The sequence below is a fragment of the Triturus cristatus genome, chromosome 7, assembly GCF_964204655.1.
Source record: "Triturus cristatus chromosome 7, aTriCri1.1, whole genome shotgun sequence".
In the NCBI taxonomy this organism is placed as follows: Eukaryota; Metazoa; Chordata; class Amphibia; order Caudata; family Salamandridae; genus Triturus; species Triturus cristatus.
Window position 1 is genome coordinate 1,461,763,258 of NC_140590.1, and position 24,000 is coordinate 1,461,787,257.

A 24,000-nucleotide genomic window follows, 5' to 3' on the forward strand; every position below is an offset into this window, starting at 1 on the left:
CCGGTCCGCCAGCCTCGCCCTCGCCGCTGTCCTCCGCATCCAACGAACGACCGCCGGCAGCAGATCCTTCTCCTTCCTCACCGCCAAGACCTGGAACACCCTCCCCACCCACCCACCTTTGGCAGACCCAAGACCTGCTCACCTTCAGAAGACTCCTCAAGACCTGGCTCTTCGAGCAGTAGCAGCACCCTCTCCCCTCAGCGCCTTGAGACCCTCACGGTTAAGTAGTGCGCTTTATAAATACAATGATTGATTGATTGATTGATTGATTGATTGATTGATTGATTGATTGATTGATTGATTGAACAAGCAGGGTGGCTGTTCCCCTCCTACAGCGTCTCCAGCTCTTATTCTTGGCAGAATCTCCTCTTGATCCATAAGTGTTCTAAAATGCGAGGATACAGATCAAATACTTATACACCTTTCAGCCTTTGAAGTAGGCCTACTTCAAACATTAGACTTTGTAGTGCACAGATCTTGCCTTGTACTGGCCTGGCTCCAGACACACTACAGGGGGGTGGAGACAGCTTTGTGTGAGGACATGCTCAGCCCTATTCAGGTGTCAGTGACAAATCCTCCCACCACTCTAAGTCAGGAAGGCTGGTGATGAGCAATCAGGATATGCAGGGCACACCACACCTTCCTTTGTGTGTCTGTCTAGAGTGAATGCACAAACAGCCCAACTGTCAGTCTAAACTAGATGTGGATTCTACAGGCTGGAAGAGGCACCGGATGGTAAAGCAAGAAAATGCTAACTTTCTAAAAGTGGCATTTTCAAACACACAATTTAATAACCCACCAAACTAAAAGATGTTTTTTAACTCATGAGTTCAGGGAACCCATACTCCAAACCTCTGTCTCATCCCAATTGAAAGTTACACTTGTAAGGTGTGACAAGGCAGCTCCAATGATCACCTATGGGAGAGACAGTCCTTGCAATAGTGAAAAACGAAATTAGCAAACTAGCAGTATTTTACTTTAAGGACAAGTAAAACACATCAGTACATGCCCTACCTTTCACAAACAGTGCACCCTGCCTGTGGGGATAACTTGGCCTACCATAGGGGTGCCTTACATAAACTAAAAGGGAAGGGTTTGGTCTGGGAAGTGGGTGCACTTGCCAGGTCGACATGGCAGTTTAATACTGCAAAGAGTTGCTGCTGTGTGCTTGAGACAGGTTTGCAGGGCTACTCATGTGGGTGGCACAATCAGTGCTGCAGGCCCACTAGTAGCATTTGAATTACAGGCCCTGGGCACACACAGTGCCCCTTACAAGGGTCTTACCAGTAAATCAAATATGCCAATCATGGATAACTAATCACAATCATAATTTACACAGAGAGCACTTGCAGTTTAGCACTGATCAGCAGTGGTAAGGTGCGAAAAGTAAAAAAAACAGCAAAAACAAAGTCCAGCATACAGTCAAAAGACAGGGGAAACCACGCCAAGGATGCCAGGTCTAACAGTGCATTTTCCTGGACACAATTTAAGTAATTATTTGACAAAAGAGCAACCCGTCTCTCATACAGCAAATGGTAACCTTCAACTCTTTTTTCAAGCAGCTGAGTACTTTTTTCAGTCTTCGCTTCAATTAATGGTTTTTCAAAGCGGAAGCCTTGAGTATTGCCATAATTCCAACCGCCATAGTTAGCTCATCCATTAGATTTGAAATGCATTCATTCACAGTCACTGCGTGTCGCTGCTCCCCTTTCCCTTGAGGTAGTTGATGAGCTTTGCCTCTTTGGAAACTGGTTCACTTAACATATTATGTTTGAAAGATGTAGTATCTTCATAATACTCCTTAAAAATACATAATTTAGGGCTTGGAATGGATTGCTTATTACTGCCATATTTCTTTACATGAGTTCTGTTGCAGTCTTACCAAGATGTATATTTCTAGGTACGTGAATCCTGCTTGCCAGGATTCCATGCTGCATGTAATTGGCAGGGCATCAGTCCTCACTATTCCGATGGGATCCTTTATTGGACAGGTTCCAGCGCTGCTACTATGAGCCACAGTCTATAGAGACGGACAAGAACCGACTAAAAAGTGAGTTTCTCATTGTCATGCCAGGGATGAAGCGGGATGGATTGGCAGCAAAAGGAGAGCTGGCATATTGCTTTTTCTTGAATACTTATGTTTAAAATTCCCAGAGGCTATCCTCGCTATATCAGTATGCGCTATGCAATTACCCAACAAAATGTAGAACAAAAATATCCAGATTATTTGTGAAGTCTTGGGGAATGGTCGTGACACAGCAAGAGTCAAAGGGGCGTATTTACAAGCCCCTACCGCCATCACAGCGTCATTGGCGATAGAGGCCTTGTCTTATTTACACTTTACGTGGCTTAACGCTGCCTTGTAAATGATGCCCTCTTTCACGCTATGCTTAGTGTGAAAGGGGAGGGCAATGGGTGTTGCCGTGGGCGTTCCACCGCAACACCTATTGATTCTGGCACTGCCTTCTATTTACAAGGCAGGTGTAAATAGGAGGCAGCTACAGAATTAAGACCAGGGAGAGCCTGGTCTTACCCTGGCGCAACGAGGAGAAATGTTTAATTTCCCTTCGTTTTTGATGTTTTCATGTGTGCCTTGTGTAGCACACATGAGAACGAAGGCACACATGAAAACAGCAAAAGGCCAATGATTGTTTATGCACAAGAAGGTCCCCCTCCCTTCCCAAAAACAATCATTTAAATAAAATGCTGTTTTGCAACTTTCTGTGTGTACTGCATTAAGCAGCACAAGTAGAAGTTACAACGCAGCATTTAAAGATTGTTTCTGTGCAAGAAGGGGGATCTTCCTGCACATAACCAATCTTCTCCTGCACGCAGACATCCTTGCACTATGGTGCAACGGTGCCTGTGTTGGCGCTAGGCTGTAAAGTGTAGCGCCTGCGCAGGGGGAAACGCAGGGCTGCACCATATTCTTGTAAATATGGTGCAGCCCTGTGTTTCTTAAGTGGTGAGTGAGGCGTTAAGCCAGGAAGACTAATGCCTCACTCTGCCACTTCCTTTGTACATATGCCCCAAAATGTTGAAAGCGATCCAACTTTAAACATAGCCATCAAAAGTCAAAATCTCATTTTTAAAAGATACACTATCACACGCAGAGTAGAAAAAACAAGTACTATGACGCTGGTATGCAGGATTTTTAACTGAAATTCAAATCGCTTTTGACTATTGCTTCATGATCGATATGCAAAAGTTTGCTTGATCATTAGTGGCTCGCTCTGCCTTTCCACCAGTTTGCGTTATTTGAGTAGAAAAAAACGGTACTTTTCACAGTAGGGCTGTGGGGTCTGCTTTCTTCTCAGTAGAAAGCTCAGCTGCACACTAAAGGCCTCATTTATAAAAAGTGTTGCATCGCTGCAATAAAACAGCAATGCAACCCTTTCACTGTGCCCTCCTTGCGACATCATGGATGCACCCTATATACTGTATACGGCACACCATGTCGCAAGGATTGACAGATGAGTCTGGAATCCTGACGTATTTGTAGGTGCAAAACTCACGCATTGTTGGAGTTGTGTCGTAAGCATTACGTAACTCCAGTAAAGCATGGGGGAGGCCTATACCTATTGCACTGTGGCACCCTTACACCTGCTATGAGGCAGGCGTAATGTTTTGACTTAGTGGCATCCTAGAAGTGGCGCTGTGAAATCTAAACACAACAAATCTTTCACATGAAGAGGGAGTCCAAGGGATATGTTTAAAGACCACCAACAGTATAAATCCCCAAGTCTACATACAATATACAAACAATACTGTGGGTCTAATGTTCAATGTGAAAAATAACACAGATGTGACAAAAGAAGTAAAGAGAACCAAAGTAGTAGTGTGAAGCCTCCCAAAAGGGTTAAGTTCCCATCACCCACCAAAGGTGGTTTTTCATCATCTGGGAACTATGGACAGTACCATAAATACCAACCACTATAATGATTGTGGTGGTTCCACGGTAGTCCCTGGCGTGAATGCAAACGACATTGCAGTCGGTGGGGTGATGGTTGCAGTGCAAAAAGTAGTAAGAACAGTGCAGTTAAAAATGGCTAACAAGACACTATAAATTTTATTCTGGTGCTGTCTTGGTGCCACTCTCAAAACAGTGCATCGACAGCTTAGCAAATAACTGTCAGAATGTCGGTCTACATGTTTCGGCTTCTGGACATAAGAGTCCAAGCTCTCATCAGGACCATGTTGACGCTACTGCAATGAATGTGTAAAGAATAATAAACAAATCCAGTGATAACTAGGTTGGTAACTAATACAACCTGATTGGTCCTGTGTGTCCCGGTTGAACTGTTACAGGTAATACTTCGTAAAAGAAACCTGGTCAAAACCAAACAAAGAGTCAGACAAAAACGATGGTGGGAAAACCTCACTTGATCTTGTGCAATATCAGTGTTAATCACAGATCAATGTTTAAAAAGAATTATTTTGTTTTAACGAGATCATATCAATATTCATAAGTGTATTACATAGCGATAGTTAATTCAACAATCAGTATGTGCACTTACCCGGAAATACATTCAGTACGTGGTCTAACCAGGTACAAAAAACGGTGTGAAAACACTGGTGGATATTGAATGTAGGGAATGAGGTTATTCAACCACCTTTATTCTCCTTTAAAAGGGGCACCAACCTAAAAGATAGCCTCGTACATACTAGACCCAGAACGAGATCTTCCATCACTACCAATACCCTATGGGATTTACTGCCAGTACAAGGCCATTTTCCATGCGGCCAGTGTTCAGCATGTCCACAGACCCAGTCCACTAAAACAGTTGATATAGGTACAGACACACCCTGGATTTTAAAAAAACATACCAACTGCAACACTGAAAGAGTCATCTATCTTATTACCTGTCCTTGTTCTTTGCGTTATGTAGGCATGACTTCACGCAAGATCAAGACACGTATTAACGAATATAAAAGCACAATTAGGCGGAATAAACAGGCTACTAAACTAACCAACCATTTTCTGTCACTCAGACACAAACCAGAAGACTTGAGGTGGTTAGTCTTAGAACAACCTTTTATTCCCACACACGTGACGGATATTAAAAAATTCTTGTTCATTAAAGAACAGAAGTGGGTGTTTAAATTCAAGAGTCACCAACTGGGCTTGAATGATGATATCCCGTGGTCATCTCTCTAAACAACAGGATCTAGGCACCATATCCGTATGCAGAAAGACTCTATTTGGTTTCCCTCAAGAAATAATCGGACGTGGGTGGATAGCCCTAATGAGTTCCTCACCTACATATCTGATTTAGCGCCCTAGCCAGGCTAGTTAGCCTTTAGGCGTGAACCAGTAGGGCACTTTAATATTTACATGTCCGGGTCTCATCTTTATGATTCTGCAAATTAGGAACATAATAATTGTTTTTTTATATATACATCCACATGACTCTAACACATTCGATCTTGTGTTACTTTTCCAGTGGTGTTACAAGCTGTTCTCCTTTAATCGGCAAGACGTTCAATACGGTATCTACGCATGAGTTTGCGTTTGGTACTACAAATCCCAGCATTCCTTTGACACACGACATCGCATGAGGTATTTTGTACACTGCCGCGTTCCGTAGCGGTTAACACGGAAGTACGCCTGTATACGGAAGAGATATATGGACACTCCTCCTTTCCGTCAGATACCTCCCCGTCCAGCTCAGTTGTCAGAGCGGGGTACCGACAGAGAGGTAAGGGTTTCTTCCATGAGCTCCTTAACTTCTGTCACTTGCGATCACTCCACGCTGCGGTAACAATGTCAGGAAACTCCTTCGGGTTTCCCTACACACGAGTTAGACTTAGTTTGGTTTTCTTGTAATCATGGCAACTTGCACGTAGCATTGTAATCGCTGTTTGGTGCTCTTACAGCATACCAGGCGCTCTCGTGTGTGACTGGACGTAGATGAGAGCTAGCTGATTCCTTTCGTACTCTCACTAACTGTTGATTTTCAAACATTTTAACATCGGACCCTAGTACCCCAACATTGTACATAAGATATCAACACGGGCCATTCTCTCTTTTTGCTCGCAATATCACACACTGCAGCGCCTATAGAGTGATATTCCCGGTGTTTTTAAATATAGACTCTGCCTTGTTTTTACACCATGTAGTCAAGTACTTTCGTTGGTAAATTCCTGTATCCCCTGTGGATTAAAACCGCTATGTCCACTGGGTTAATACTGTTGTTTGGAATTTCCATTTGTAGAGCGGTGCCTCATGTCCTGAGCGGATGCCAGGTGAGGCGAGGTGCGTACCCGCAGTTTTCCGGGTAAGTGTACATACTGATTGTTGAATTAACTATCGCTATGTAATACACTTATGAATATTGATATGATCTCGTTAAAACAAAATAATTCTTTTTAAACATTGTTCTGTGATTAACACTGATATTGCACAAGATCAAGTGAGGTTTTCCCACCATCGTTTTTGTCTGACTCTTTGTTTGGTTTTGACCGGGTTTCTTTTACGAAGTATTACCTGTAACAGTTCAACCGGGACACACAGGACCAATCAGGTTGTATTAGTTACCAACCTAGTTATCACTGGATTTGTTTATTATTCTTTACACATTCATTGCAGTAGCGTCAACATGGTCCTGATGAGAGCTTGGACTCTTATGTCCAGAAGCCGAAACATGTAGACCGACATTCTGACAGTTATTTGCTAAGCTGTCGATGCACTGTTTTTAGAGTGGCACCAAGACAGCACCAGAATAAAATTTATAGTGTCTTGTTAGCCATTTTTAACTGCACTGTTATTACTACTTTTTGCACTGCAACCATCACCCCACCGACTGCAATTTTGTTTGCATTCACGCCTGGGACTACCGTGGAACCACCACAATCATTATAGTGGTTGGTATTTATGGTACTGTCCATAGTTCCCAGATGATGAAAAACCACCTTTGGTGGGTGATGGGAACTTAACCCTTTTGGGAGGCTTCACACGACTACTTTGGTTCTCTTTACTTCTTTTGTCACATCGGTGTTATTTTTCACATTGAACATTAGACCCACAGTATTGTTTGTATATTGCTGTGAAATCTAAGCCACTTCTATGAGGCTTTTGTGCAGGGGAACGCCCACCCTGCATGCATTTTACCTGACACAGGTAAAATGTGGCACAGGGGTTTGCACAGTGATGCATCTGCCTAGATGTGTCACTTTCTAAATATGGTGCAACGTGGCAAATTGAAAAGTGACGCAACGACGGTGAAAAAGTGTGACACGGGATTCATGAACAAGCTCCTAACTCTTTCAGCACAGCCCTGGGAGCTGGAGCGTGCACAGTGCTCATGTAATTATCATTAGTCATTACAAGGTGTGCCTCAAAGAAGGGAGTAATCACAACTCCTGACCAGACTACTGCTCTCAGCTTCCTACCTGCAGCAGCCTCTTTAACTTTTTTCCAACCCTTTCCCATCTCGTCATAGGATGGCATCGGGATGCGGGAGGCTTGATAACACCACCACATTCTGAAGCAAGCTGGTGAAGGGTGGTGTGTGCTCTGTCTCCCCCATGATGATTGATAAGCAAGCCCATTGTATTCTAGGACTGAAGTCTACAGTACCCAGGGCTGGTTTTGCCTGTGTATCAGCTAGAAATAAACTGGATTGAAAGTGCTGCCTGGCAGACACAGCCAGAAATGTTATTGCTGTTCTAATCAGATGGTTACACACAAGGAAGACCATGACCAGATAAGTGGAAATGGAGTCTTTAATGGAAACACTTCAGTCATCAACCACTCAGGGAACAACAGACATTATTCCCTCCAACATTCCATTCAACCAATGCATTCCACACTAGAATGCAATCACTTTGGTTCACTTGTAAACATTACACTTCTCCCTTCCTAAAAATTGAAATGTAAAACTGTTAGAAATACAAATTCTTGTCAACAAGTACATGTACCATATTAAGTACAACAATAAAAATACGGTATATTTCATATAGATTCATTAACTAACATAATCATGCAAATTTCTAGCTCGCTTACACATTCTGAGACTTCTCCTGTTGATGATTCCAAAATTTACAGATGAGTCAACATAATAATTTGTGGAAGAACCAACATTTTCCAAAATAAAATTTTCATTCATTTGGAAAGAACATATTCTTGTGATTTGAACAAATAGGAACCAAGTACAGCAACCCAGCTATTATTCCAGATTTTTCCATCAGGAGTCTTATTGCATTCTTGAAGACCTAAACAACTCTCTGTGCCCTTATGAACTTAGACCACCTTACACAACCTGCAGGTGCCCTTATTTTAACCCAGTGTCCTACTTTGTAATTGTACATTTATAACACTCTTTCTCGTATCAAAATCTTCCTCCCTTTTGGTGTGCTTCCTAATATCATGATCTATCCAACTGCCAATTGCATTGAACTTCACTCCTTTGTTCCAATTCATACACCCAGGACACAAATTGTATTAGGAGATGCCAAAAACACTGAGCACTTACATCAGGGTAATGATAATTATTTGTTTTCCCTGAGCCAATGATCTTTCTTTCAGTACAGCAGTCTGTACTGCCATCAGTATCTTTTCTGTCAGTACAAAACACATTTTTGCATGAGTGTATAAATGTGATTTATATGCAGTTGGTACAGTGTCACCCTCATTGGATGTGACATGTATAACCTGAGGTTTCATCGATTAAGCGAATCACCAAATTTGTGGTGTTAACACGTGTAAATGTTTTGAAGCTAGGAAGTCAGCTTGTACTCAATGCAAAATGTCTGTATGTTGTGGCGTCCAATATGTGCTTGAAAATTCAGAACAAATTAAATCACAAAATGTTTCCACCTTTTGCGCATTATCTGGTATGTATGTTCTGCCAATATTTAGAAAACCCAATATTGATTGAAGTTTATGCAGTGTTTGTAGGTTACAAAAGCTCCCACTTCTCCAGGAAATGTGCTGCTGGACTTTTGCCTTCACTTGACAACTCGTATCCCAAGAACAGGACACTGAGATTGGCAATTTATTTATTTTTTTAATTGAATCTGTAGCCCACGTGAGCAAATCGTGAAATTATGCGATCTACTCCAACCAAGTGTGTTGCTAAGTCATCATCCATCAAGTAAATGTCATCGACATAGGGCAATGCTAGATCATCAAATTGTTGTAACAGTTCTGTTACAAGGCCATAGAACAGCCGGGGACTATTCTTATACTCTTGTGGCAATCGTCAAAATTGTTTTTGGAAGCCGAGGGCGCTAAATGAAGTCAGGTACCTGCTTTCAGGTGCTCTACTTTGGCACAAAAACCCATTTGAGATCTAATGTGATTTTATATTTTTGGTGCAGTATATTGTTCATTAGTGCCATTTTGTACTGAAAATATGTGAGGAGAACTGTTCAATTGATTGCAGTCTAAGACTTTGTGATTTGAATGATCTGGTTTCATTACTGGAAACAAAGGATTGTTGATTAGTGAGGTGCAACATTCTATTACAGCCTCATATTCAAGTTGTGGGAGTATTTCTCTAACCTGTTGTTTTGCTTCATGTTTAATAGGATATTGTGGTTGCGCTTGTGAGCTGGACCTAATGTGTATGATGTGGTTAGAGGATCCTTCATCCCAGCCCATGTGGTTGTGATATAATTCTAGGGCTTGTGCTAAGTCTCACTCCTTGGCGTATGTGTGTTTACTGTATCTGAAACAAGGTTTGAAAAAGCTGGTATTATTACTGTTTCTCCTAGTGGGACATTTCGAACAAACTCTGATGGCCAATCTTTTTCAGTCAAGGAAATGTCATAGCTGAATAACAAGTTCTCCCAAAAGTGAACATTAATAGTATGTGGTACTTCCCCCTGCACCTGGAGTTGTAATTCACATAATTGACTTGAGACACTTAGGGGTCCATTAGGATGGCGGGTGGACTTCAGTCCGCCCACCACCCTAGCGGTGCTGGGACTGGCAGCCAGTGGTGCGGCGGTCCCTCACCAGCAATTAGGATGCCACCGCCACGGTGGCGGTGGCATCCCGCATATATTACATTGTGGCGGGCGGTGCTGTAAACAGCACCCGCCACAATGCTATATATGTATGTTGTGCATTGGCATGCACCACGTGACAGGCACCGCGCAGTGGCTGCCACCTTATGCATGCCAATGTTGGGGGGAACCATGGGTACCCACCAAGTGCCGCCCCCCAAGTGCAGCCCCCCACCCTCCCAACCCCCTGGGGGCCTGCAATGGGCCCCCAAAGAGAACTCTGCAAGCCTTTCCATGGTGGAGTCTCTGCCATGGAAAGGCATTGAAAGTGCCAGATACTAATATGGATGGCAGTGCCTGCAAGGCACCGCCACCATATTGCAGGCCTTTTCCACCCGGTAGGCAATCGTGATGATTGCCTACCGGAGGAAAAGTGGCAGACGGTCCGCCGCGGTACCTCCGCCATGCTAATGTGGCGGGAGGTACAAGGCCGGCCGGGGGGGTGTTTTGGCGTGTGGATTGCCACCGCCGGTAGGGCGGTGGCAATCCGCAAGCCATCCTAATAGACCCCTTAGTCTCTGGTTTGGTATTTCTATCTGGACATAGTCACTTGTTGCTACTGCCGCCAGACATTCCATAAGATTCTGGCAAACTATTGGGACTTCTGCCAAGCTGTCCAGCAGAGTCAGAGCCCACTCCCTTTCAAAAGCAGAGTCCTCAATATTTGTGGCATTTTTAACTTTTATCCTCGCCACCTCCTTTTTAAATTGATGCTTTTGCTTGTGGACGTTTTTCTTCCTTTTTCATAATGAAGTCAGGAGAGCGTTGTGAGTCCTTCTTTGCTTTCACGTACTCCACTCATCGGTGCTCTGATCATCCTCCTCTCTCCAAACATTTTTTGGATGATTCCAAAAAGGAATGAGCAGGCTGTGTATCAGTAATGGTAGGCACATTTTGAGTATTCTATGTTTTTCTTGGGGTCCCTTATGGAGAAGCACTGCTTCAAGCTGATTCGTCTTTTGTGCAATCCAGAATGGATTTTTTTCCCACCTGACGGCAACCTCACCCATAATTGCATTAAGAGTCACTGGACTAATTCCTTGCATCGGAAATTGTGGTTGAGCAGCTTGAACACCCCTTGCTGGGGTTGTTATTATGGTTTGCAAAATGAATTGTATTATTCGTCTAAATAGTGCAACTATGTCTGTGTATAGTAAACATAGCTCTGGAGCTGTAATGTTTCCTATATCTGGATAAGGTAAATAACCGGCTAAGACTGGTCATGTTGTTCCCACATTATTGAGGGGATCAAGTCTGACATTTTCTAATCTACGTGGTAGGGTGCCCAGGAACCAATTCATGTGTACCTGATATGTCAATGGGATTTGTAAATCCTCATATGGTCTATAGATGTTTGGTACTTGTGCTTGAGTGTATGTGTGAAAATTCCCTGTTTTGGCATTCGCTGCATTGAACGTGATCCACGAATAGAATAAATCTGTTCTGTATGCTTCGTGGGTCTCTACCATGAAGGTAAAGTCCTAACCCGTCAGGGTGAGGCCAAGTTCGTTTAACATTAGTGTCTGCAATTTAGTGGCAAAGCTACCTGTGTTAGATCAGCCATCTAAAAAATCCAGAAATAGGGGTTTCCTACATTGCAGAGGAGGATTTATTCCCTGGCATCACAGACATCTCTGGTTACTTGGTGAGTAGGGTCTTTGGGCACAAAAAAGAGGAACTCCTCGAGAGACCTATTGAATAAGTACCCAAGGTAAAACGTTAGTAGTGCCATGTCGTACAATTCATACCATATCAGTAAGACTGTGCGTTTAGACAACGTAAACATCAAAACTGTGCAAGACTGAGTCCACGCACACCATCATGATATGTTGGTCATCATCCTGACTAGCTCACAGTGCACCAGCTGGGCCTCTTACCTTACAAGATATTGAGTGGTGTGTGTAAACCCAGAAAATGACAACTCTGACTCCCCAAGGAAATCATGGAAACAGATCTTACCTTTTCATTAATAACTCATGATTTCCCAGAGGGAGACACACGATATGCTTGACTTGGTGTTTCAAACATTTATTGAAGCAATAAGATTCTTGTGTAAAATACGTGAGCTGCATTGATCAATAGAAGGAAACAGAACAGAGTATTTTGCATTCCCATAATGGTAAAGAAGATGTACAATTAATCCATTGTGCTGTAGGTTTAGGGGTGCAAATCTGCTAGAATACCCTAGGGTGATCTAACTCCCCAGTTATCTGGGGGTATGTTTCTTCTGGGAACCCGTTCTTGAGCAGAGCAGATCATCATCCATCTCAGAAAGGTAAACAGGATTCAGTTGAGCTGGAATTCCGGCATGGGCGACCTCGACAGTGACAGTGAAATGCTTCCCTGTCTAAACAAAGGATTGGTGTTGTTTATATAATAAACTACACCCATGTTACCATGTCACAGCTCCAGTCAGGCCTTTATTATTGATTCTACCATTGCAGAGCTGTTGCAGAGTGGACAACAACAAACATCAACCTTATGCACAGTGGACTTAAGCCTGGTACAGAATGTTGAAGACCCTGATACTATGCCTGCAAAGAAGTGTAAATGTAAGAATACCTTTTCAGAGAATATTATTCCACATCGGCGTGCAGGCAAATGTATGTCAAGAGTCAGTGTTTAAGAAAGATGTTAACTTTAAATGTGAACATGTAAAAGGGTGGTGTTCCTCGTCTGAGCTGTATGTAACCCCATAACACCATAACCAAATATATCTTACATTAAAAATGATTGTTTTATAGATGTATATCAATTATCCTAACACCAGCTCATAATACTGTGTGAGATATAGTGACATAGTTAATTACGCTGCACCAGCCTATAAGTGTTAAACGCAAGTTGTTAATCTGTATCAGATCCCTCCCACTTTTTGCCAGCATTGGAGTGATATTTAATTCTACAAAACTTTCCACTCTGTAAGAAAGTGTCATCATTTTGTATGGTTGCCCCCTCTTTTTGCTGAATTGCAAATGTACTTCGACTGAGTGTGCCCTGGGCCCCTGGGCTCCTGCCAAACAGTTGCCCAGGGCCTAGGTCCTTTCCCTAAACTGCATAAAAACAAAACCCAATTTGCAATCTTTGGAAACAGGTCAGTCCCTTGTAAATGGTACCACAGGTACCAAGGTCACTGTGGCCAGGGAAGGGCTATAAGGGCTGCAGCATTTATTGTGCCACCCTTATCGGCCCTGTACCTTTACACACATGCACTGCCTTTGCAGGCTGCATGTTGTGGTGCACAACAAAGTGAAGAGTCGTCATGACACACATCCCTGTGTGCCATGCCTAGAACCCACTACCCTGGCATAGGTTAGCCACCCCTCTAGCTGAGTGCACTATGCCAGTGGTGAGGGTACAGGTACGTGAGCCCAGTACCCCTACAGTGTCTAAGCCAATTCTAAGACATTGTAAGTGCAGTACTGCTATTAACAGTATATGGTGCTGGGAGTTTGTCATTACAAACTCCACTGCACCATGGTGACTTTACTGAAAACTGGGAAGTTTGGTATCAAACTTCTCAGCACATTAAACCCACACTGATGCCAGTGTGGGATTTATTGAAAAATGCACTCAGAGGGCATCTTAGAGATGCCCCCTGAAAAACTACCTAACACTAGTGTCTAGGCTGAGTGGCTGCTCACCAGCTGCTACCACCATGTTTCTAGACCCCTTGGTTGAAAGCCTGCTGCTCTCGGGGGTCTGAAACAATGCACATCCTGGGACAAGGAGTCAAGCTTCCTCCCACAGGATGGGCAGGTTCCACGAAGGGGAAGCTTCAAAGGCTTGCCACCTTTGTGAGCTTCCCCAGGTCTTTTGCTGCTTTCAGCAACTGGCCCCCACCGGTTCTAACCCCCACTTTGGGAGGGAGAATCGGCGGGAAAACCAAGTGAGGAAGGGAGGTGTGCCTAACTTTGCCAACTCCACCCGACAGGTGGGGGAGAAGTGGCGAAGCACTACTCTCAGTCCCCACCATCTTGCAGATGGGGAGACCCAGTCAACCAGAGTGAATCATATGCCCCCCCCACTCGAGGTGGCATAATAGGGGGTGTACCCACCCCTAGGAAGGGACCCATTGGTCTCAACCTTTACTTACCTGTAACTCCCCTAAATCTAGTATTTAGGGGCAACCCTGATTCTTACCTCCAGACAAGAATCAACAAGAAGAAAAGAAGAAGAACCTGTGCTGAACTAAGAAGAGGAGGACACCCACTGACTTGGCCCCAGCCCAATCGGCCTGTCTTCACCTCCAGCCTGCTCCAGCGAAATTCCAGTGTGTCCTGTAGCCAGCAACCTCGAGAACCCAGAGGGCCTGCCCTGCCTTCTATCCCAAAGACTTTGTCTCCCATGAGCACCGGATTTGCTCACCAACAGACTCTGGCACAAGCCAAAACCGTAATTCTGCACCACTCTGCACCCGATGCCTGCGGCCCGAGTTCGAGCAGCCCAAAACCATGAGGAGGTCTTCCCGGTGATCCTGACCTGAGATCTGGTGATCTCTAACCTGCCTCGACACTCCAAACAACGCCTGCAGTCTCTTTCTGGAGGACCCCCGTGACCACGACCAGAGCTAGTAAGAAAACCCATCACCTAAAGACACCCCTGCAACCGAAGTCCCACAGCCTTGGGTGGCCCAACCAATGGTGTCCCAGCATCCCCAAGCATCCCAAATTACCTCTCCAACCGATATTCACCTCCAGAAGATCTTCGTCCCCGAGCCTGCAGTCTTTATTGCAACCGGAGAATCCCCTTTGAAAACAACAGGGCACCCAACACCAAACCAGAACACTGCACCCAGCCGCCCCTGCGCCACTGAGGGTGTATTTTAAGTGTTTACTCGGATACTTGTTTGCCCTGAGCCTAACACCAGGAGCTTTGCTCCCACACACTCATGGGCTGCGCGTGAGCAGCCACCAACCGGAGGCCCCATCTCCCATTGGATAACATTGGGCCTCAGCACTCTGCCCCCGGCCGCCCCAGTGCCACTGAGGGTGCTTTGAGAGTGCATCCTTGACCCTGTGGGAACCCTGGTTCTTACCCCAGAATACCAACTCCCGCAACCAACTTTCCTGTTAACCGATAACCACATTTTCTCTATAACGATACATTGACTGTTTTTCCTCTAAAATTGTTCTTAAGTGTGGAGTTGGTTTTGTATGAGAACTTGAAAAACTGCAAATAACAAAAAACTGCTTTATTGACCTTTTCTATAGGAAATGTACCAGTGTGATATATAGGCATATCACACTGAGCAGAAAAAGTAATCTGTAAAGTAATCCAAACAAATCTAACAGTAAATTCTACTGCATTGAAACCATTTACAAACCTGTGACAAAGACATTTTAATTCAGCTTGCTTGTATTGTTCAACACGCCTTGAAAAGTACAATTGACACTTACCTGTACCAGGCTTGCTTGGTTCTAGAATATAAATATACCTAAATAATATTTTTATACAAACAAATTGGTTTGAGTTCAGTCTTTGAGTGTGTGACATCATTTACTGCCTAAGTGTGTGCAACAAATGCTTAACACTACCTCTGATAAAACCTTATTGCTCGCCCACACTACGACAAATAGAGAGTAAGGTGCTATCTACTTTTACCTTTGCCTACTTTGGGGTTCCACTTGACTCTGTGCACACTCTACCTCATTTTTGTATAGTATATGCAGAGCCAGCTTCCCTCACACTCTGGCTTCTATAATCAGTCCTAAATATAATATGCTGTCAACTCTACGATAGTCTTCCATATGGATTGCTTTACTGTCTGCTATTTGGGTCTTACTTGTTCGAGTGATAGCCTGCTATTTTACCAATCTCTTCAGCCTTTGTTTCTACTACACTTATAACCCCACGGGATCCAGAGCCATAATTTCAATATTATCTGCATAAGCCAAAATCTTAGTATTAAACCTTTTCACAGTGATTGGCCTTATTGAAGCCTTCTTTACAAGCTTGTATAGTAGTGGGTCTATATAGAGAGCAAATAAGAGAGGGGACCCTCCCTTGTCCCTCTTGTGCTCTGATTTGTGTCAGATTCCTTCTCCATTATTTGCAATCTGGCAGTGGGTTTGTGATATAACGTCTGAATGCTGTTATAAAGCTGGGGCCTGGCCCCTTTATCTTATGTACCACCCATAGATAGTTTCAAGCAACCCAATCAGAAGCTTTTTCGGCATTGAGCAGGACCATATCCATTGGAATCTCTAAAACCCCTGCCACATCAAAGAAAGTAATTGCTCGCATAATGTGGTCTGTAATCCCTCGGCCCAGAATAAACCCATGCTGCCAAGGAGAAACCATGTTGGCCATTACCCTGCCCAGCAGTGTCGCGAATATCTTAGAATAGATCCTCGCTTTACTATTAATCAATGAAAGATGCCTATAAGAGCCAGAATTCACTGGGCACTTCCCCTGTTTCATAAAAACCACAATGTTAGTGGCTGTCAGTGAGGCTAGGAAGGAAAGTCCACGCTGAGCTTTGAGGAAGATGTTAACCATGTCCCCAGCCAATACAGAGTAAAATACCTCATCAATTCCAGAGGTATCTTGTCTGCTGTCTTTCCAGGAGCTGAAAAGCTAAGTGCTGATTTAACTTCCTCTGGAGTGATTGGGGCATCCAGGGCTGCCTGCTCCTCTTTATCTTATACCCCTTCATTTATTATATGTAGACACTGCTCAACATCGGCCAGAGGAGGAGACTTCTTGATAAAGTGTTTCTTAATATTCCCTAAAACCTGTAACAATAGCTTCCGGAGTTCTAACCAGATGTCCCCCTTTATCCAGTACAGCATTAATACCACTATGTACCTCCTTCTGATTCGTATGCAGTGCCAGGAACCTGCCTATACTCTCGCTAGGTTCATAACTCTCTGCTCTCCGGGGTTGCTATTTTCTTGATATAAAAGCTGTTAATACTAGCTTCAACTACAGCAATTTCACGGATGATCCCCTGGTCTTCCTGACCTTCAGCTATTGCCTTAACATGCAAAGCTTTGAGGTCCTCTAGCTCCTTATACTTCTCCCTCAATTGTCAACCTGTGTCCTCTGATTATGGAGAATAAAGCTAAGGGTCTCTCCCTGATTCCTTCTTCTAATGAACCCCAAACTACATCGACAGCTGTGCATCCGCTATTAATTTCCATAAAGCCTTTCAGCCATCACTTCATATCTTTTAAGTATTCTGAATTAAAGAGCAGCCCCTTATCAAAGGTCCATCTATGAAACAGCCCAATTGCAGCGGCTACCTGAATTCCATTATCAGAGGATTATGATGCGAAAATATCGTAGGATGTTTCTCGATGCGTTCCTCCCTCACAATCCCAGGTAATAGCTATACATAATCGAAACAAACTAATTTCTTATGAGGGTATAAAAAGAAGTATAACCTGGATCTGTTGCCTTTAACCTAGCGCAAACATCAATAAGTCATTGATCCCTCATGAGCTTCTGAACTTCCCTGTAAACCCTAGGGGGCATATCAGCAAGGGTCTGCGAAAATTATCGCTCAGCGCTTTTAGCGCGAGGATAATTATCGCAGGCTAATGCTGGATTCTATCGCGGAGATAGTGTGCTATCAGCAACGCTTATCTCCCAAGCGATAGGAATCCATGCGTTAGCTGGAAAACAGTGTGATTATCGCTGGAAATCCAGCGATAATCGCACTGCGACCAGCGATACCTTGCTGATAGGGCAGGGTGGTTTTAGCCATGTAACCCACCTCTCATTGGATTACATGGCTAAATCAGATTACAAGCAGGCATAAAGAAAGTAGCGATAACTGTGGTTAGCGCTACTTTTCTTCTCGCTCTCGTTGTTTGCGTGCAGCTTGATAATTGGAGAAATGTCACTTAGTGACATTTCTCCAGTCATTTTGGCACGGAACGCCCACTTTGCATCTCATAAGAAATGCAAAGCTGGGCGTTGTTGTAAGGGGCGCTAAATCAGCAAAACACGCGATAGCGTGTCTTTGTTGCTAAGGCGATAAAATTATCGCCACTTTTCGCCCGAAAACGGACGCAAATGAGGCGATAATTTCATATCGCCGCCTTGTTAATATGCCCCTAGGTTTCTTACCCACATACCTCCCAGGCTGTGGTAGATTATTAGTAAGATTCATATGGATGTTACGATCCCGGCACACTATGAGAGGAGTTGGCCATGAAGCCAGCTCCATGTCCAAATGTTCCATAACTACAGATTCATTCAGATTAGAACCATATTAGGGGCAGATACTGAAACATTGTCCAGCAACCTGATATTCCACCACCGCCCATCTCTCTAATTTATCCGAGAGGTTGCGCTTTACCACACACATGTTCCTTCAAGCCAAAATTGCCACTCTCCTCTTGGTGGTTTCCTGCATAATACACATCAAGAGAGGTGTAGCTGAGGGTCTCCAGCATATCCCTCCTTGCCCCCTCTATATGTGTTTATTGTAAACAAATAATGTCTACACACAGAGTTCTCAGCCTCTCCACCATCTTAGCCCTGTTAAATCTATCATTTAGACCAAAGACATAACAATACAGATACGTAATTAAAATGTTCTTGTTGGTGCCATTCAAAATATGTAGCAATGTCTCAGTAGTTTGACTAGCTACTGCATACTTAGCTTGGGTTCCCCATGCATTCATCCCATAGATGTCTTCTCTCCTTTTATTATTATTTGGGCTATTTTGACGATAATCATCCCTCTTAACATTCAAGCCCTTTGTTTTGCTCCCCTTTTTTAATAACCCCTTACCATCCTAGTCCCCCTCTACCCACCTCTATTCTTCCCCTGTCCCCCCTCTCACTCCCACTCCTCCACACCCTTCCACCCTCATGAAGTATTCAGACCCATATTGGTCTATGTGAGAGTTCATGCACCCTTCTTCCCAACGAGCCTTGACATTCTTAAAAGAATTATAAAAAGAAAAAGAGATTAAAGCCCCCAAAAATCAGATAGAACAAATTTGTTTTTATTATCCAAATGATCAACATTTTAGCATGCCGAAAAGACTTTCATAGCATGCTACTCAACACATACTCTTAAATTATTCTTTTGCCTTCATCTCTGATGAAAATAGACTAGTTTTACTACTAAAGATTATCTTGAGTCTTTCAGGGTTAATTAAAAAACTTGTGCCCCCTTATCTTGGAACAGCTTTATCAACTGCCTCTGCCTTTCACACCTCTCTACTGTAATGTGACAAAAGTCTGGGCGCAGAAAGTAAAGTGACCATCTATACAGCGTTTAGACTCTGGAAGAGCATTTCAAACACTGCCTGTTTAAGAAGGAAATTACCAAAAAGACCAGGATAGTCCTGGGTTTCAGATTGGTAGATACGCTCCCCTGGTCAACTCATTTCATCGTAAGTGAAAATCTGAGCTCTCTGAATTTCATGGTACCAGTTCCAGCCTTCAAGCTCCAGAAAAGCACTCTGAAGTAACCTAACAACAAGCATCCTAATGTTACTTCCCTACACACCCTCGTCTATCCCCAAGATCCTTAGGATTTTGAGGCATTATTGGTTTTCAAATTTTTCTACTTACTACTGAGTTTCCACTAGTTGCTCCTTGTGTGCAGCAGACTGTTCCTTTTTTGGGATGAGTTCTGTTTCCAGAGCTGCAGCCTGGTTCCCTATAGCAGAGATTCTCTTAGCATTCTCAGACCATGTTTTTGAGATTCTCTGTATTGTCCCCTAAAGCTCCCTGGTTGCAGCCCTTGCTCTTCAATTATCAGACTGGATTTCTTCCTGATGTAGCATTATGCCTTGGTATATGTCTTCAAGTTTAAGTATCTCAAACATCCCCATCTCTACCTGTGCTGGACTGTCTCGAATTCCAGACCTACTCTCATAGGCATGCTGTGTGGTAGCATAGTCCCATGTTAAGCCTCCCCAAGAGCCAGCCCTCCTGCTCACCCTTCCAGAGGACTTTCATACATTTGACCAGGTATACTCATCCTCTATTCCTGCCTGGGCGTAGTCACTCTCTCTACTTATTAGACTGCTTACAGAGTCCCCTTCTGAGATATCAGAGTCATTACTTTAAAAAAAAAAACATTATTGCAGGTAACACAAACAAAAGAACAGTGACAATAAGCATAATATACTGTAGCACCATGACACGGCCATAGGAATGTGATCCTCCATCAGTCTCTATAAATCCCCTGTCCCTCCACACACCCCCCCCACTACAATTCACAGGGCAGCACCAGAGGCTGGGCTCTCCAGACACGAAGCATCAAATTCGGTACTCACAATAGGGGCACATAGTCCACCACGATAATAAATCCATATCACCTATATTTTGGCCCATTGTTTAGGACAGCCACTTCCCTCATAGACTAACCTCTCTGCTAGCATGCACCAATCAATGTCAAGCTTCCATTTGCTCTGTTGCGGTGCCAATTCAGCCCTCCACACACATTCACCCTCCTGGGGGGATGCCAAGGCCTCAGGCCACTCGGTGTTTTCCAGGCCCTCAAGGTCCCATTCCCATTGTTCCTGCAGTCGAGTTAAGGTATCGGGTGAGTTACTGATCAATTTACAGTAAGTGAGTGAGGTTGCCTCTCTAGGCATGTGCTTTTCCAATAATCTATCCTCGAGGGGTGAGGATTAGGGGACTTCCTCCTCCTTTGGCAAAGCCTTTTGTAGTGCATAGAATGTTTGCCAATATCAGTAGGTCTTAGTGGGTGCCCAGTTGATACTCGCTTTGCAGTTCAGGAAACTGGATTATCCCTCCCTGTGTCTTCCATGTAGCCCTGAAATGGCCAATAAGGTCCCATTTGTTGAAGCCTCGCTGTGTCCCCAGTGTGCCCATCTATCCAGTGTCCTACAGGGGAGTGGCGTGTGTAATCTTATCCCACCAGCCCAAGGCATTCAGCGTTGCGTGCCACAGAGTGAGTGTGACTGCTGTTGGGCTTGGGAAGGACGAGGCGCACGTTCCTCCCAAATGGCCCTAATGTAGCTCCCCGGTCACATGACCTGCCTATCCATGTGGTAAGCTGGCTTCCCCTCTAGGAAGATTAATCCAATGGTAGATGAAAATAAGCTGCGCTGCCCAGCAGTATTTCTGTATGTCTGGCAGGGCAAGTCCACCATTATGCCACATCCTCGTCAGTTTTTTAATTGCTGTCCATGCTGGCCCCCATCTCATGGTGGTGTACAGGATTCACTTTCGACCACCTGGAAGTAGAATGCCTGGACTGTGTAGGGTGGGTTCTGGAGACTGTAGAGATAGAGGGGCAGTGGCATTATTTTAAATTGGATGGCTTTCCCCAAAAGCAACAGGGGCAGGGGTCTTCAATGTTGGGCATCTCTCTGCAGGCACTTGAATGGTGACTCAAGGTTATGAGTGAAGAAGACACCAGGGTCTGCGGTGATATAGATCTCTAAGTAATGAAACCCCTCCCCTCTACAATGCTAGCTGCACAATCCCAGGGCAGACATGGTGCATTTCCATGAAGGAATAGAGCAGGGATCTGTTCCACTTGGCGGTGTAGCCAAAATATCAATTGAACGGAGTGGGGCTATACATTATTTTGTCAAGAGGGACCAGGTCTGAGACGTAGAGTAAAATGTCATCACCATGAAGGGAGATCCTGTCCTCCCCATCCTCTGTCCACTTCAGTTCTCTAATCAAGGGATCACGCCTAATCCAGGCCGCCAACTGGTCCAGGACCAGCACAATTATTAAGGGGGAAAGTGGGCATCCCTGTCTTCTGCCAAGTCAAACATTGAACACCGAGGATGTGCCCCCGTTTACTGTCACCTGAGCCAGGGGAGCAGTGTAGAGGAGTTTTACTCGTGCCATGCAGCGTGTGCTGAAGCTCAGTTTATCTAGGACTTCAACCATGAATGGCCACTCTAGGGTGTCAAAAGTCATTCCCACACTGAGCAAGAGCACCAGGGCATCCTCACGAATCTCCGCTGTGCGCCCCAAGACACTATGTTGGTGTCGCAAATTGAGAGGTGCTTCGTCCTGGTATGAACCAGACTGACCTGGATGAACCAATGTCTTGACCACCCACACCAGTCAGGAAGCCAGCAGTTTAGCCAAAATCTTCACCCTGCATTCACTAGAGAGATAGGCCTGTATGAAGCACAGTCCTCTGGAGGTTTGCCCTCTTTATGTATGACTGTTATATTGGCCAACCTCTGGTCTCTGGGCAAGGAGCCTGTCTTGTAGCTTTCCTTAAACATTCACAGAAGGTGAGATGCAACTTTAGAGGCTGTAAGCTAGTAGAGCTAAATGGACAGGCTGTTAGGGCCCACTGCTTTGCCAGGGGTTAACTTATTGACCGCCTGTACTACTTCGTCTTCCATGAGCTCTTGATCTAGAAGTGCTCTGTCTGACTGCAAAAGCCCTGGTGGTTAATTGTCTGACAGTAATTCCTGGAACTCCTCAGCCATGGTAGTGAGTGCTGGGGAGAGGTGTGTGTAGAAGGCCGCGAAGACATTTGACACTCCTTGCCTGTCACTCACCCGTTCCTCCTCTTAATAAGCATTTTGAGGAACCATCGGTTGGCCCTCTCCTTGCTGTCAAGCCAGGCCTAGATCTTCCCATCCCTGTCACCCACCTTGTAAAGGTGATGTTGGGTTTCGCGGAGGGTGGCTCTAGAAGCTTCCGTTGCAGTGTCTCTGTATTCTTTCTGTTTTAAAGTTAAGGTTTGATGTGAGCCTTCTTATTCTGTGTCAATAAGCTTGGACTCTTTCTTATGGAGCGCCTGTGTAGGAAAGTAGGATCTGCTTCTTATGGTTAACCCCACTTTTTGTTAAATGTGATACTGTTTTTTGACTAGTCTGACTGGGATCCTGCTAATCAGGATCCCAGTCTATCTGCTTTCTCCTTAAACTGTTATGTTATGTACTTAGCTACACTCCAGATTGGATACTGGGGTACCCTTGTCAGTCACTAGTATATGGTACCCATGTACCCAGGGCATAGGTACCCCAGAGGCCTCCCTTGGGCTGAAACATGTATTATGCCACCCATGAGAGGCTATGCAAAATGGAAACTACAGGCCTGCCATTGTAGCCTGTGTAAGTTGGTGCATGCACCACTTACTTAAGATATAGGTTTACTATATCTAAGGGTCACTGCACCTAAAACTGATAAGTCACCCCTCTAGCAGGCCTTTACAATCCTGAGGGCAGGGTTCTTGGTTCTAAGTGAGAGGGTGCCACTGCATGAGTAGAACACCCCTGCAGCATACGGAGTCCATTCTCCTAGGTTGTCAGTGAGGCAGCCATATACGACATATAGAGGGGCATTACGCGACAGCGTGATGACCAACTCTAAAGGGCTGAACTAACCCTATTGTGTTTGGTGTCAAACATGTTGGAATCATACCCCCACAAGGAAAACAGTGTGGGAGGTATGATTCCACTCCTCAGAAGCAAGCTTCGTGGGGTCCCTGGTGTTCCCGGTACCAGCCTTCTAGTCCCGGACAGCACAAAATGGTTGCTGCAGACCAGAGACACATATCTGCCCTCCTGCTGCTGAGCCAAGCTCGAGCAGGGGAAGGCAGAACAATAGCCATCCTGTCACGGGGAGGTGTCAGCACATCCCAGACAGGATTTAGTGTATTAGGGCTGGGTGGGTGCACTTGCCAGTGACTGAAAGTTTGGATGAGGCACACATTTGGTGTCCCTGTGCATAGTCCAGTTCAAACCAGTCCGGGAAGTCGTCGGCTCCCGCTCTGGCACGAAACTCAACAAAGGACATGGGAGTACCCTCCCCCTGTCCGGACCCTCCTCTGGGAGGGTCCCCTGAATCTTTCCTACTCTCTCCTGTGGGCTTAACTGGCTGTAGGTCCTTAGATTCGACGTGGAAAAGATTCTGAACAAGAAACCACTGCACTTCGACCGTCTGGACACTCTGGACTTCGTTTAGGCCCGACTTTGTCTCCTTTACAGTAAGAAGCATTGTCTGTGCCAGTGCACCATACAGGACCCGTGCAGGACCCATGGAGCATCAAGGAAATCAAAGATAATCTACCTT